The following is a 16,065-nucleotide window of genomic DNA, read 5'->3' as shown; positions in this document are numbered from 1 at the left end:
ATAAATACTATTTTATAATAATAATATAATAGAGACTGCATCAAGGAATGGAATCCTATTGCAATTTCTTGAAATTGGTTCAGGCAATTTTAATCTCGCACAGAAATCCACATAAACAGTTTTACAGTGATAAATATTATTTTTTAATAATAATAACATAATATAATATAATGTAATATAATATAATATAATATAATATAATATAATATAATATAATATAATATAATATAATATAATATAATATAATATAATATAATATAATATAATATAATATAATATAATATAATATAATATAATATAATATAATATAATATAATATAATATAATATAATATAATATAATATAATATAATATAATATAATATAATATAATATAATATAATATAATATAATATAATATATAATATAATATAATATAATATATAATATAATATAATATAATATAATATAATATAATATAATATAATATAATATAATATAATATAATATAATTTAATATAATATAAACTACACATAAAACGCCACGGATCCTCGTAAGTAATTCATCTCAGACATTTCAATAGGATACAAATGTGAAAAGATTCACAGTCTAGCTACCACCGTTATTAAAAACACGGGAGAATGCGTTCGAAGGAGCACGACAGTTCTCCATAGATCGAAGAAGCGGCAAGGGGAGCCGGGAATTTTCATCAAGTAGTAATAAAGAAACCGGGAAAAGGCGGAAGCTGAGGCGGAGAGTCGCTTTGTTCCTCCGCACGTTTTTCTGAGCGGAGCGTGCTCGTGTTTAAAATGTAAATCCAAGGCGTAGCAGCCTGCCTGCCGGCCTGTTCTCCTATTGTTCATTTATTTGAGAATTCGCTGGCTGTTCCCTGTTTATCATTTTTAACGGGTGAACGTATACGGCGCGGCTCGACTCGGCTCGGCTCGACTCGGCGCGGCGCGGCGGAGGGATGCAGAAGACGTTTCGAGGGGATGCAACGCACTGCATGGCAATGGCGGAGCACGTGGCAAGGTCAAGCCACTTGGAGGTTGAGTTTAAGGTCGGCAGGCGTCTTCTTTTCAAGGCCGGCGGAAAGGAACTTGCGAGATCGTGAACAGGAAGCGGCGCAACAATGAATGTTGTCTGAATACATTACCGCGCTGCTCTCTTAGGGCCTTTTTATTATTAAACGACGGATCCTTGCGAGCAGTGCAAATTGGTTGTTCCCATTACGAGAACGGGTGTTATGCAGAAACGTGTTTTAAGGGACTTCTAAATTTTTCTCTCATATCTTCGCTGTTTCTATGTTCGAACTATTTTGATATTATTTTTTGATAAGCTCGTTTTTTAGGATTATTCGGAATTATACTTCGTTTCTCTGTGTTAATATAATTCGGAAATAAGTGGCATTTTTATGACCGAGGGGAAAATAATTCTTTTTGGCTCATCGTTTTCGAATAATTCTTTTTGAATAATTCTTTTTCAGTAATTCTTTGTTAACAATTCATTTTGAATAATTCTGCGTAAATTATTCATTGAAAATAATTCTTCTTAAAGTAATTCTTTTTGAATAATTCTTTTAAATAATTCTTTGTAAGGAATACTTCTTAAACTAATTCTTTATAAATAATTCTTTTTGAATAATTCTTTGTAAATAATTATTTTTGAATAGTTCTTTGTAAATAATTCTTCTTAAAGTAATTCTTTGTAAATAATTCTTTTTGAATAGTTCTTTGCAAATAATTCTTTCGAGTAATTCTTTATAAATAATTCTTATTCAGCAATTCTTCTTAAAATAATTCTTTGTGAATAATACTATTTGAATAATTCTTTCTAAACGAATTTTCAAAATAATTCTTCGTGAACAAATCCTCCGAGCAATTCTTTCGAAATAATTCTTTTTTCCGTCGCGATGATTTTTTGCAGGTCCGTGGACGGTAAAAGTGTGTTTTAATAATAGTCAGGTAAATTCAATGTCACATTGCAGAAATTTGCTCCACTATCGACCCGTAATTCCATTTTTGATCCGTTCGAGTAGCTTCGCGGTATTTTTATATTAGATGCGTCACAGATAGTTGCAGTCGCGCGATTTTATTTTAACAATCCATGTGGGCGTCGAGGTATAGGGGAACGTTAATTTAGCTATTGATAACCGCTCTCACTACCTTGACCTTGCTCGTTGCAACAAACTGTTCACATTCGATCAAGATGATTTACGCGCTCACCCCAGCGGACTCACGCTCCGTGATATTTGCGGAAGCGGTTGCGCTTTTTGTCGTGCTTTTATCATCGTGATCACATGAATTTTTAAGTACAGCAACCATTAGTCTGCAGAATTTTGATCCAATGTGCAATTAACTTGGATAATTAATTATTTCGAGTAGATCGAAGTCAGTTCAGCAAACGTAAAGATCGAGATTACGTTGATTAATAACTTAAACTCCTCGATCTTTAGACAATATTCGCATGTTGTAGAGACAATTTTTCATTTTGCTAAATTAATGTATTTTTTTTATCTCAGTTTCATCTTATTTTCTATCTCATAACTACCTTTGCAGTCATATTTTACATCATAGCCAGCATTATATTTTGCCAAAAAGAATTTTCAGACTTGTAATTATTTTTCAATTTATTCATTTATTATATCTCCTTCTGTTTTTGCATGTATTTATTACTTTGAGATTCGAGTAATCTTTTTGAACGAATATAAATTTCGAAATAACGTATCAAAGACCACCGAAACACGAGAATTTCATTAAAAATGTTATTTACACGTTAAAAACTCGTCAAGGAAAAATGTATCGAAGCGAACGTGTCATATTTCGATTCAAATAAACGTCTTCGAGAAAAGATACGATGTTCTTACTATTCGTTGAAAAAGTCGGACATTTCCTATGCGCCGACCGAATATTTTCATTCCCGGACAGCTCTCCCGACAAGAACGAGTTCCACGGAAGCGCCACGAGTAAAGTGTAAAAATGAAAAGTTTGCCAGCAGTCGGTCTGCGAAACATTTAAGTGGCCTCCGTTCGAGATTTTGAAATAACACGATCCGAAGATGGGGATACAAGGAAACGAGACATATGCGATCCGTCTAAGATGTTGACTCTCCAGAAATAGTGGCGAAAGAGTACCGTAAACGCGAGATGCGCTGCTACGCGTCCATACAGTGAAGTGCCATTGAATGCTGGCCGTACACTGCATCGGGGCTCCTCCGCTATCCTTTTAAACCGTTTTTAGTTCGACATTGGAACGCTCGGAGAGCAAGGAACTTTACTTTGGAGCACTTCGCGGTCGGTGTCCAACCGGCCACGCCCGAATTTTATTAAATGTTTCACTCGCCACGTCGACGTCAAGAAATTAAATAAAAATCCCCGAATCGCTGGAGGAATTCTTTCGTAATACAGTAAATTCTCCCTAATTGAGCCTCGGCTTGGAAACGAAATGGACGATTTGGAAAGAGGAGATGCGATTGTTCGAGCCTCGCGGCTCGTTTTTATAGTTATCGATCGTCAATAACTAAAAAATAATTATACGTTAATTAAATACTACTTACAGTTATATTACAATAGTTAACTTAATATTAGGTATATAAATAATAGTTATAAACAGTCGATAATAGTCTCTAATGATCCAGATTTTAATAATAATAATATAACAACTAAATAATAGTTATACGTTAATTAAATACTAGTTACAGTTATATTACAATAGTTAACTTAATATTAGGTATATAAATAATAGTTATAAACAGTCCAATAATAGATAATAGTCTCTAATGATCCAGATGATCCAGATGATCCAGATTTTAATTCCCTAAATAACAAAGGAGAAGAAAGTGCGAAGATCCCCATTAAAAATCTGTGATCGAAAGAGATGCTGAAAGAATGATTAATGCGCCGGGCATTTTGAGATCTTCGATCGAGTAAGGTCGCTTAAGGCCAAGGTCGCTGATTAATGGTTCCAACTGTTGATTTACAATAATCGCATTTATTATTAAAGAGCTTACCGAAGCACGACGATAAACGCGTTTCGCAGATACCGTGATAAGTGTATAGTAAAATATTTTGCTTGTAATGGATCATTGATGATCTTCGGCGACCTTATGTTATAGGTCGTTCTGTCCGGCTTAACCTCTTGGATGTCTAACTATCGTACAATATGCTGCGAATCAGATGAATTATTACCTACACGCGTTACATCTTCATTAATCGGTAGATACCTGAACGGTATAATTTATCGTCGGATAAAGTTTGATCAACGAGTCGTGCTTAGACTGAAGATTGAAGAAGACTGAATTTCGCGAATCTCTTTGCTGAAATAAATATTACCGTCGATAAAACCGTTTACGAACGATCGAATGGAAAATTGCAATAACATTTTCACAATTTGAAGATAGTATTGTATTACTTGATTAGAATACTAATTACTAATACTGATACTGATACTATTACTAATATCTGTTACTGATACTAATACTAATTACTAATACTGATACTAAAACTAATATCTATTACTGATACTAATACTAATTACTAATACTGATACTGATACTAATACTAATTACTAATACTGATACTGATACTGATACTGATACTGATACTGATACTGATACTGATACTGATACTGATACTAATTACTAATACTGATACTAATACTAATATCTGTTACTGATACTAATACTAATTACTAATACTGATACTAATTACTAATACTGATACTAATTACTAATACTGATATTAATACTAATAGTAATTACTAATACTAATACTGATACTAATACTAATACTAATACTAATAACTAATACTGATACTAATACTAATTACTAATTACTAATTACTAATTACTACTATTACTACTGATACTAATACTAATTACTAATAACTAATTGCTGTATTAGAATGATTAAGAAAAGGAATACCGTGGCCTACAGAAGTGGAAGATATTTTTTAAATTTTGGTTGTAGGCTCAGATGATTCCAAGCAGTAGGAAAATTAAAAAGAAGCATTTTAGTCGAACTAGTCGCTCTACCACCTAAAAACAATTCAAGTCGTCCAGTTTCAAAAAAGTTATCGCGTTTTGAAAAGAGTACGAATATTTCCACGTAGTTTCTACATCTCGTAATCAACGAGGGCAATTTTTATCTCTTACAAAAATCCAGCGCCTGCCGATAAGTCTTCGAACGAATAAACAATTCGGCTGAAAATCGAGCCAGTTTAGTCGGCGTACGGTCGAGCACCGCCACTACGTTGCCAATCTAAGTACCAGACTCCGTCGTCCGACGATTCCATTACCTCGTACGCCGGCAGAAAGCGTCGTCCAACTTATCTACGCTTAAGGCCACGCGGGTTAATCGTTACTGCGACTGTGCCGAGTGTGTCGCAGCGTGAATCACCGGGCGAAACGCGAATAGCATCGGTGTTACTCATTCGTGGACCGTGAAGAGATTCTGGGAACGTTTCAGCCGATAATCGAGCGTATCTCGAAGCGGCGGAGGGAGATCGGTCACGCGAACATCCCGGCCTCTGCACGAGTGTTATGAAGTGCGAGGGCGTGCTCCGTAGGAGCCACGGCGGAATCGAGTGCGAAAGAGGGATCGGGTGCTGCAAGGATCCCGTACGGATCGGCATCGGGGCAACGCGGTCGACGAGTGCACCGGGTGAACGGCCGGCTGTGCATCCAGACACTGCAGACGCCCAATAAAAATATCTTACGCCGGCCTCTCTGTCTCACCGACCGGCCCTAAACACCGTCCACCCTCCTCATTCATCGCCAAATTATTTTTATTGTCGGATAGCCGGAGGGAACGCCTCTCGTTAGCCGGCGAAACCCGTTCGTTCTGAATTGACGGGACGGTTACCTATAAAACTGACGCACAACCCGCGAATAATTCATGGGGGCACAATGCGGACAATGGCGAAAATAACCGAGCCACTTGCGGCTACAACGAAAAGGACGGAGCCGCCGCGTGGGAGATGGCGGAATCGGCGCGGTTTTCACAGTTTGATGCTCGAAGAGGGCGAGCGCGGAATGGGGTGACGCGGAGGCTCCAGACCATTCGGTGGAAACTTTTATAATGTTGTTTATTAATCTTTTTCTACGCTGTTCTTAGGCTAGTTCAAGTTTTTAGTTTTTTTTTTATGGACTTTAACGAGACGCGTGGTAAATCTCAATCGATTGCCAGGACATAGATCGTATATTGTTTTCTAGTAATTTTTCTTTCTTTCTAATAATTTTGTTTTCTAGTAATGACAAGACTGGATTTTTTGGAGGTCGAACGATTTTTATTATTGTTAGACTGCGGATTTCATGCATTCATGATAAGGATGATCATGGAAAATAACACACCGTGGAGACATTGGGAAAATGTAAAAATTTGCTATATTTTTCCCAATTTATTTTAATTATTGTCAAAATAAATACATTTCTATTTTTTAACTTACATTTAACACACTTCTACACAATTTAATATAATTTAATACAATTTAATACAATTTAATACAATTCAGTACAATTCAATACATGTTTTACACTAACTTTTTAATTTACGATTATTCAGCTTGTTCAGATTGTACACAATTATTCAAATGTTACAATAACACTTGTTAAAAATTCGGAACAAATGTCTTCTTGTTATTTTTATGAACTAACTTGTCAAATAAAAAAGTGTGAGTACGTATACATTGACAGCGCCAAATTAGCTTCGATTTTAGCATCCGTCCTATATCAAATCACAGGATAAAGTGTCGTACAGTGTTACGTGTGTGTCGCGAAATAGTTGTGCGACACATCGCCTAAAATACAGGCTCCCCCGCATCGAATCATGAAAATGGCGGGCCTTATTACGCGATGGCGTAACGCGGGTGCATAATGGTCGCGGTTTAATTGCCACACCGGCAATGAGCGTAGATCGTTGGCCGTCAGAGTCCCCTCGTATCACTCGGGACCGATGGGAAATTTTAATTTGCGTCGCGTCCACGTGCCACCCGTGAAACCGCAAATTTCTGCGGCCGAGTGGATCCAACGCGATCCCTTCTCTCTTGTCCTCTGCGGCCCTTTGCTTCTTTTTCTCTTTTCTCTCTCTCCTCTCTCTCTCTCTTTCTCACTTTTTTACTTTGCTATTGTCTCTCTCCTCTCTCTCTTTCTCTCTTTTTCACTTTGGTCTTGTCTCTCTCCTCTCTCTCTTTCTCTCTTTTTCACTTTGGTCTTGTCTCTCTCCCTCTCCTTTTCACTTTGCTCTTGTCTCTCTCCTCTCTCTCTCTCTCTTTCTCTCTCTCTTTCTCTCTTTTTTACTTGGCTCTTGTCTCTCTCCTCTCTCTCTTTCTCTCTCTTTCTCGCTTCTCTCTTCTCTCTCTCTTTTTCGCGTCTAGCTCCTCTCTTCTCTCCTTCCTCTCTAATTTTCTCTTTTCTCTCTCTCTCTTTCTCGCTTCGCTCTTGTCTCTCTCCTCTCACCCTTTCTCTCTCTTCCTCGCGTCTCGCTTCTCTCTTCTGTCCCTTCTCTCTCTTTCTCTCTCTCCTCTCTCTTTCTCGCTTCGCTCTAGTCTCTCGTCTCTTCTTTCTCTCTTTCTTTTTCTATCTTCTCTCTCTTCTGTCTTAACTCTTTCTCTCCTCTCCCTTTTTTTCTCTTCCTCTCGTTCTCTCGTTCTCTTTGTTTCTTTATCTTCTGTTCTCCCTCCCGATGGATGTCCCTCGTGGCCCACACGGGACGAGAGAAAATGTCTCCCGGTGGTTTCGAATTCTCGTGCCAAGTAATTCGTGTTCCGCTGTCACCTTACTCCTTCACGGACGATTTACGAACACGGGCCGTAAACGCGCGATCGCGCCGCTCTTTCTCGCCTGTTTGCTTTCTCCTTCGTCCGGGGACTTATGTTTGTTAGAACATTGTACCGCCGTTGGTAGATAGTTCGACACCGGCGTACAAGTGTCGGCGGGAATTAAGAGACAAGCGGATGTTGTTTCTTTTTCTTCTTTCTTCGGTGGTTCCTTGTCTTCGACCGTTTTGGCACGGACCGCTGATAGCGTAATCGTGTGGAGACCCGTTTGCTGTGCGAGTCCTCGTTTCTCTACTGTGGGATTTACAATGTAATTTACGATCAAGGGATTAGTAGGTTTTCTCTTTTTGTTAATCTTGATTGAAAAGAACCAGGTGATATTAGAAAGGCCTTCTGCTCTTGATGAGAATAACGTTAAGGGTTCGGATTAACCCTCTTAACTACTACACACACGTCTCGCAGACCATTAATATTTGTATTGCGTTATTATTGACATAAACGTGGCGAATCAAACTCGATATAAATTGTTCTTAATTTTTATTCAACATTTGATTTTGCGACCTAAAGCAGACGTTTTATATTAGTTTCTAAAAGCAACAATAATAATATAATAATAATAATTCTGATTTTTAACAGATGGTATTGTAATACCATCGATCGACCGTGATCTTTCTATGATTGATGATTTGATTGTAAGTACCATTAATGTGATTCGAATGCAACTTGTACATACATTTATATATATATAATATCATATAAAGCTATAAAGTATGAATATAATGTAAGAGAGTGCAAGTAATGTAATCTAAACGGTGGCCATGTAATATGAGCATCGTATAAAGTGATACAAATAATATAAAAACTAGATATTTCTTCTTTTCAGAAGAATGAAAGAATTATATTATGCAAACTATTTATGGCAACATGTATGATCTTTTTGTTAATATTACTATGATTACTATGATTATAGTATAGTTACTTATACTATAGATTATAGATAGGTTATTATTACTATGATTATTATTTTCATTATAATTAATATGATTATTATTATGATTATTATATACATAGTTATTATTACGATTATTACTAATATAATTATTATTATGATTATTATATACATAATTATTACTACGATTATTACTAATATAATTATTACTACGATTATTACTAATATAATTATTATTATGATTATTATTATTTCACTTATTATGCCAAAAGCAATGTCCATGCAAGTTAGTATTCTTTTTTACTAGCCTAATTCCTTGTAATGTCTGCATGATTTTCCGTGTGCATGACATCAATGTTCTGGATTCAGCATCGAACTTTCAACTCGACAATTTAACCCAATTTTACACGATTTCGTCCAGCCACCATTTGTTGCTGTCAAGAATTTCCATTTATCGTGCGGGAACAACGACGAACGGCAACGTCGAGAACAAAAGCTAGAAATTAGCAAGCCGCGAATACGTTTCCCTGCTAACGTCGGTCGAAAATCGACCGAAAGACAGAAGTGACCGACGACGGTGACCTTGCCGAAAGATTCGCCCACGGATCCCAGAGGACATATTTGTATTGCGTTATTATTGACATAAACGTGGCGAATCAAATTCGATATAAATTGTTCTTAATTTTTATTCAACATTTGATTTTGCGACCTACTGAAAGCAGACGTTTTATATTAGTTTCTAAAAGCAACAATAATAATATAATAATAATAATTCTGATTTTTAACAGATGGTATTGTAATATTTGTCGCAAATAACGCGTATTAAATAAATAATTCAAAAATGTGTCTTTGCAATCCGAATAATTGCGAATTAAAAAATTAGTTATCCGTCATTTTCACGGGTTCAAGTTCAAGCGTATTTGGAACGTTCCTTTTTTACAATATTTTTTTTACAATGATATTATCACCGCAGATAAATAATTAATTATTACCGGTCAATAATAATTAAGGATCGAATGTCCTATTTCATTTTTCTTCGAGGCGAAAAAGAGCTCCACCTGCGAACATTTAATACTAGGAGCTTCTTAAATTACCTCGGAAGAAAAAACAAAAGCCAGGCTTTTTTCGACGGCGTTCGTATATTGTAGCCACGTTCTCGCTTGATTGCGTCCAGTTCTCGATCCATTAGGACCGAAAGGTCGAAATCATCGAGTCTGGTGAACAGGGTAGCATAGCGTTTTTGCGCGCGGATTCTTTTACGTCTGGTGACGCTGCGTCCGGGTTTCGATGAATCGTTGTTCTTTTGTCAAGCCTTTATCCTAATTATTTGATAAAATTTATGCGATCCTTTGTTTCCATTCTATACTCGTCAAAGTTGCAATCTTTCAACACGAATTTAATTGCACTTAATTCGGAAATGTGTTATATTTGCTGAAACAATTACAATGAAATAAATATAATAATAATAAATATAATAATAATAAATATAATAATAATAAATATAATAATAATAAATATAATAATAATAAATATAATAATAATAAATATAATAATAATAAATATAATAATAATAAATTAATTAATTTGTAACCCTGACCTAACCCTGAAATAATAACTGGCAGTGATTGGCAGTCCAGTTAAGGGTTAACCTGTCGTAGAAACGAAAATTGTATAGAATTGCAAAATAAATAAACGATAAATCCTTACGAAAATTGTTGAACGGCGAATTTTGAATACTCGTAAAGAAATTTCTCAATTGCTGTGCAAAATGGTCCCAGCCTCGCGAAGCAAATATGTACACGGCAATTAGGAAACTACGGGTAATAACAAAGCGGCGGTAAAAGTATTGTACCGCGAGTGAAAATATTGCTACAAGGGTATAGAATTATGTAGAAAAGAGCGACGACCTATTTTCCTACTTGTAGCCGCTTTACCATTTCATCTTTATGCCCGCACGTATCTGCTTATCTTAGCATGAAGCGTTTAGGGGACCACTTTCTATTTGACTACGAGTATGCTGATTGGCCTCCTTGTTGTAGATACGCATCTATGTGTTTCGATCGCGGCGAGCCGTGTGTCAGCGTAACCTATCCGATGGACATCCACATAACAATTTATTTTATCCGCAGAAATATCGAAGCACATAAATGGAATTAGGTTATGGGCGGGGGTATGGCCAATAAGAGAACGGTCTTTCTCTTTGTGACCCACAATATTTCCCACTATTCTATAAATACGTTTAATGTTCTCTCGAGAACTGGTATCAATTGTTCCATTCTAATAATTGAAAATTAAGGTTCATAAAAACTATTTTAAAAAAGATTCATTAAAAAAAGATAATTTGCAAATGAAACTTCTGTTACTTCAGAATTTGTATGTCATGCTTTATTGTGTCTTTTATAATAAATCTTTCGTTTATTTCTTCGGTTTATGGTGAACAATTGATTAGACCAATAAATAGCCTGGGGTCAGGAATAACAAAAAATCACTGCTTCATATGTATCCAGAATTATGTCTATGATGTGTTAAAATGTCTAAATAATCATATATATATATGAATATTTTATGTATTGTTTAAACAGATTGTTAAATTGTTCTAATAGCGTCATAAATCCATAAAATTCGCAGTCTAATTATTATCAGCGACTGCAAATCTGCTATAATATTTGCAGTATTTCTAAAAAAGACCGCACCATTTCCTGGTTCGATGAAACAGTATACCCATTACAGTAATGTCTCCCTAACTCAGAATGTCCATAAAAATGGAAAATTTAGGAAGAGTGGCTACGATTATTCGAGCCTTGCGGTTCGCTCTTATAGTTACGAATTGAGCCGTTTATTTTGAAAGTGGCATAAGTCACTTTACCGTAATGGATATATATATATATACGAAATTATTTATACTGAGAAAAATATCAGTATCCTGAGATAACAAATACAAGTAAATCCTCTCGAAAGTTAGCATCCATATTTTTAAACGTGTTAAAACGCAAACCCTTAAATATATCGACATAAAAACAAAGTGACTTATGCCACTTTCAAAATAAACGGCTCCATTGTCGACAACTATAAAAACTAGCAGCAAGTCTCGAACAATCGTATCTCCTCTTCCCAAATTGTCCATTTTTTTGTGGACAATTTAGAGCGTCAATTAGAGAGACATTACTGTACCTCGATATCAATGCGACATTGTCGAAGCCAGCCAGCCAGAAGAGCTCCTCCCCGTGATCGGCCTTCAACAGTTCAAAGACTAAATTGCCTTTCATGGAGAAGCTAATATTTCATTACACAAATATCATCGCCAGAAGAAGGCACGCGGCGGCGCATCCTGCCATCAGAAACCGTCCCGCTCCCTCGGCCACGCGGCCCTGACGTTTCTAAATTGCATATAGACGAACGCCACTTGGAACCGAAGAAAATACCGCAGCCTATTCACCGCGGTTCATCGTTTCATTCAACGGCGACGGGGGTGGGGCGAGAAGAAACGGCGCGCACACGTACCCGACGCAATTATTTGCAGCATGTGACGCGCATCCTGTGCGCTCTCCCCGCTATTATCCTTTGTACGTATGGCGTATCCCTGAATCGAGCCGGCCCCCGAACCGCCGATTTCGGCCAATCGGCGGAGACAGGGTAGCGGAGCCAGTTACCGCGGAGTAGCCAGCCGGCTGCGCCTTTTGTTTATTTTCGAGCACAATTAACTTTGTATCGATCGAATAAGGCGCATGAAAATTTTGTAATTTGAATTCGGTGCTGAAAATATAAAATTTAAAAGACGGAATGAACATTCTTGAAATGTCGCGAAAGTTATTCCAATTGTTTGATATCGAGTCCGAGAAATTTTCTGCAAAGCTTTAAAAAATACTGAACGCACGAAGATCAATATTTAGTAGAACCATATTAATTTAGTAGTGTATATTTATTAAAACAATATTTAATAAATATTGGTAAAACCAATCAAAGTTCTAAGACCACAGAAAAACAAAATAAAAATTCATTCGAATTGTTGTGGTTAGTTTCAATTTCAATAGTTTATTCACTGTACACGGTAACTGAACCTATTTTCCGCTCGATGCGTTAATTACTGTGCACAGTAAAGCGTTGTCCTGTTTACCACGGGATAGGCCGACATAACCTCAAATCATACTTTCAAAGAGATGTAAATATGACATTTTGTTGAAGCAGTCGTCTCTAACGCGAACATTTAAATGACATATTATTATATTAAATTCTTGTTATAGATTATTATCGATATTTTTACAGATATTCACGGACAAATTTATTTTCAATTTCGTATATTTATCATACAAGTTCTTCCAAAATGTCAAGGTTAAATTGCTAAAGTTTTGTTTAGTAGTGCGAAAACTGCCGAAGCCCAGAAACGAGGCACAGTTATTGGCTCCTCTACCCTAACTGCCGCGAGAGTCTGGGGCCGGGAGTCCCGCGGGAGAGGCTCTCTCTTCCCGAGAGAGAAAGACGTTGTGTACCGTGGCAGACGGACGCACGAGGTACCGATAGGGATGCACCGACCTTGGAGGGATTTTTGCGTCTACCGTCGTACGTTCACCCCGTCAGAGCGACAGAGCCGACGCATCCGTGCTGCCGAGCCTCGGAAACGCGACTCCCTCTTTGCCGGCTCTTTGTCTCCCCTTTTGCTCACGGCCCTTCACCCACCTCCTGGCCACCGCTCCTCTAGACGGCCCTTTTTTTCCTGTCCTCTTCGTTCCAGGCGAACACCAGCCTGAAACTCGCCGGGAATCTACTGCATCGCCCTTCGAACCCTCTCCCGATCCTGCTCCAGGGGCGGCTTTTCGAAATAACACCCCTAAATGGACGACGCTTTTCCTCAACACAGAGCTGGGCCGTTATCCGGCTCGTTGCGAATAAACATTTAACCAAGATAATTATCCGAACGAAGCTCTTTTAGTTGAAATATTTTGTAATAATAATTTGTTACTCTTCATAAATTATTCCATCTATTTATCTGGCCGTTATCCGGCTCGTTGCGAATAAACATTTAACCAAGATAATTATCCGAACGAAGCTCTTTTAGTTGAAATATTTTGTAATAATAATTTGTTACTCTTCATAAATTATTGCATCTATTTATCTGGCCGTTATCCGGCTCGTTTCGAATAAACATTTAACTAAGATAATTATCCAAACGAAGCTCTTTTAGTTGAAATATTTTGTAATAATAATTTGTTACTCTTCATAAATTATTCCATCTATTTATCTGGCCGTTATCCGGCTCGTTGCGAATAAACATTTAACCAAGATAATTATCCAAACGAAGCTCTTTCAGTTGAAATATTTTGTAATAATAATTTGTTACTCTTCATAAATTATTCCATCTATTTATCTGGCCGTTATCCAGCTCGTTTCGAATAAACATTTAACCAAGATAATTATCCGAACGAAGCTCTTTCAGTCGAAATATTTTATAACAATAATTTGTTACTCGTCATAAATTATTCTGTCTACTCGAACAATTCGTCAGAAATTAATGTGTATCGATTTATTCGAATAATTCGTCATACATCGTTCTATTTATTTATTCGAATAATTCGTAAAATTATTCTGTCTATGCGAAGAATTCTTTATTATAATTTTTTATCATATCATAGCGAATTGTTTATGCTAATTGTGTGCGAATTATTTCGCCGGCTGACGACAACAAAATTTTCTTTTCGGCAGAATCATCCAGATGAAAAGTGTTTCTACCGTATCGCGAATAATTGCTCGAACCATGATCGTCGGCAGTGCCATTCCTTTCTGTCTGCGACTTCGTTCGAAGCGCGGCTGTCGCTGCGAAATCGAAGCTGACGAAGCGGGAGCTCGGCGTCGTCCGACACCCACAAGCGCAGACGGCGCGGCATGTAGGTGGCACGTGGAGTGCACGAGCCAGCCCTGGGCTCGATGCATCCAACAGATTGGGCTGCACGTAAGCATCACGCACGTGCGTGGCATGTGCCTAATAGTGCGTGCATTGCTCTGCACGAACTGGAGGTCGTGACCTTGATGGGAGTTGCAAAAGGGTCGGCGATTCACGGGTTCGCGCGCGGCGAGATCGGAAACGCCGATAGGCGTTCTACTCGATCGGGAATGCTTTCAACGTATGTACTTTCGCTCCGGAGCAAATTGCCCGGCGTCACGACATTTTCGCCTCATCTTCGGCGCTTCGCTTTTCGCGCGTCAGCAGAAACGTTGGATCTTTCGCGTGGCGAACGTCGATGTCCGTGAAGCGTTTCTTGCCGAATTTTCGTGGCCGGTGTCCCAGGAATCGAATTATCCCGAGCGCGCGGACGAGCAGATCTTTTGTGCGAGATTTTTCAATTTTTTCTGTAACAATGGTGGTGATCTCTTTATCGGATGATCTATTCTTGTAATGTATCCTGATAAAAAGAAAATATTCCGCTATCTAAAAATTTCATTCAAGTTGTCCGGTAGGCGATAATGTATCTTAAATAATACAATGATTAGATAATAGAACGTTCGGATACCAGGGTATTGTAAAAATGAATGTTCGGATAAGGGAGTTTTTACTGTAAATCGAAATAATTTGATCGACCGTGATCTTTCTACGATTGATGATTTGATTGTAAGTACCATTAATGTGATTCGAATGTAACTTGTACATACATTTATATATATATAATACCAATATCATATAAAGCTATAAAGTATGAATATAATGTAAGAGAGTGCAAGTAATGTAATCTAAACGGTGGTCATGTAATATGAGCATCGTATAAAGTGATACAAATAATATAAAAACTAGATATTTCTTCTTTTCAGAAGAATGAAAGAATTATATTATGCAAACTATTTATTGCATGTATGATCTTTTTGTTAATATTACTATGATTACTATGATTATAGTATAGTTACTTATACTATAGATTATAGATAGGTTATTATTACTATGATTATTATTTTCATTATTATTTTTTAATATGATTATAATTATGATTATTATATACATAATTATTATTACGATTATTACTAATATAATTATTATTATGATTATTATATACATAATTATTACTACGATTATTACTAATATAATTATTATTATGATTATTATATACATAATTATTACTACGATTATTACTAATATAATTATTATTATGATTATTATATACATAATTATTACTACGATTATTACTAATATAATTATTATTATGATTATTATATACTATTATTATTATTATTATTATGATTTTTATTATTTCACTTATTATGCCAAAAGCAATGTCCATGCAAGTTAGTATTCTTTTTTACTAGCCTAATTCCTTGTAATGTCTGCATGATTTTCCGTGTGCATGACATCAATGTTCTGGATTCAGCATCGAACTTTCAACT

This window comes from Megalopta genalis, chromosome 2 (assembly GCF_051020955.1).
Source record: "Megalopta genalis isolate 19385.01 chromosome 2, iyMegGena1_principal, whole genome shotgun sequence".
Taxonomy (NCBI): Eukaryota; Metazoa; Arthropoda; class Insecta; order Hymenoptera; family Halictidae; genus Megalopta; species Megalopta genalis.
This window is presented reverse-complemented; position numbering follows the sequence as displayed.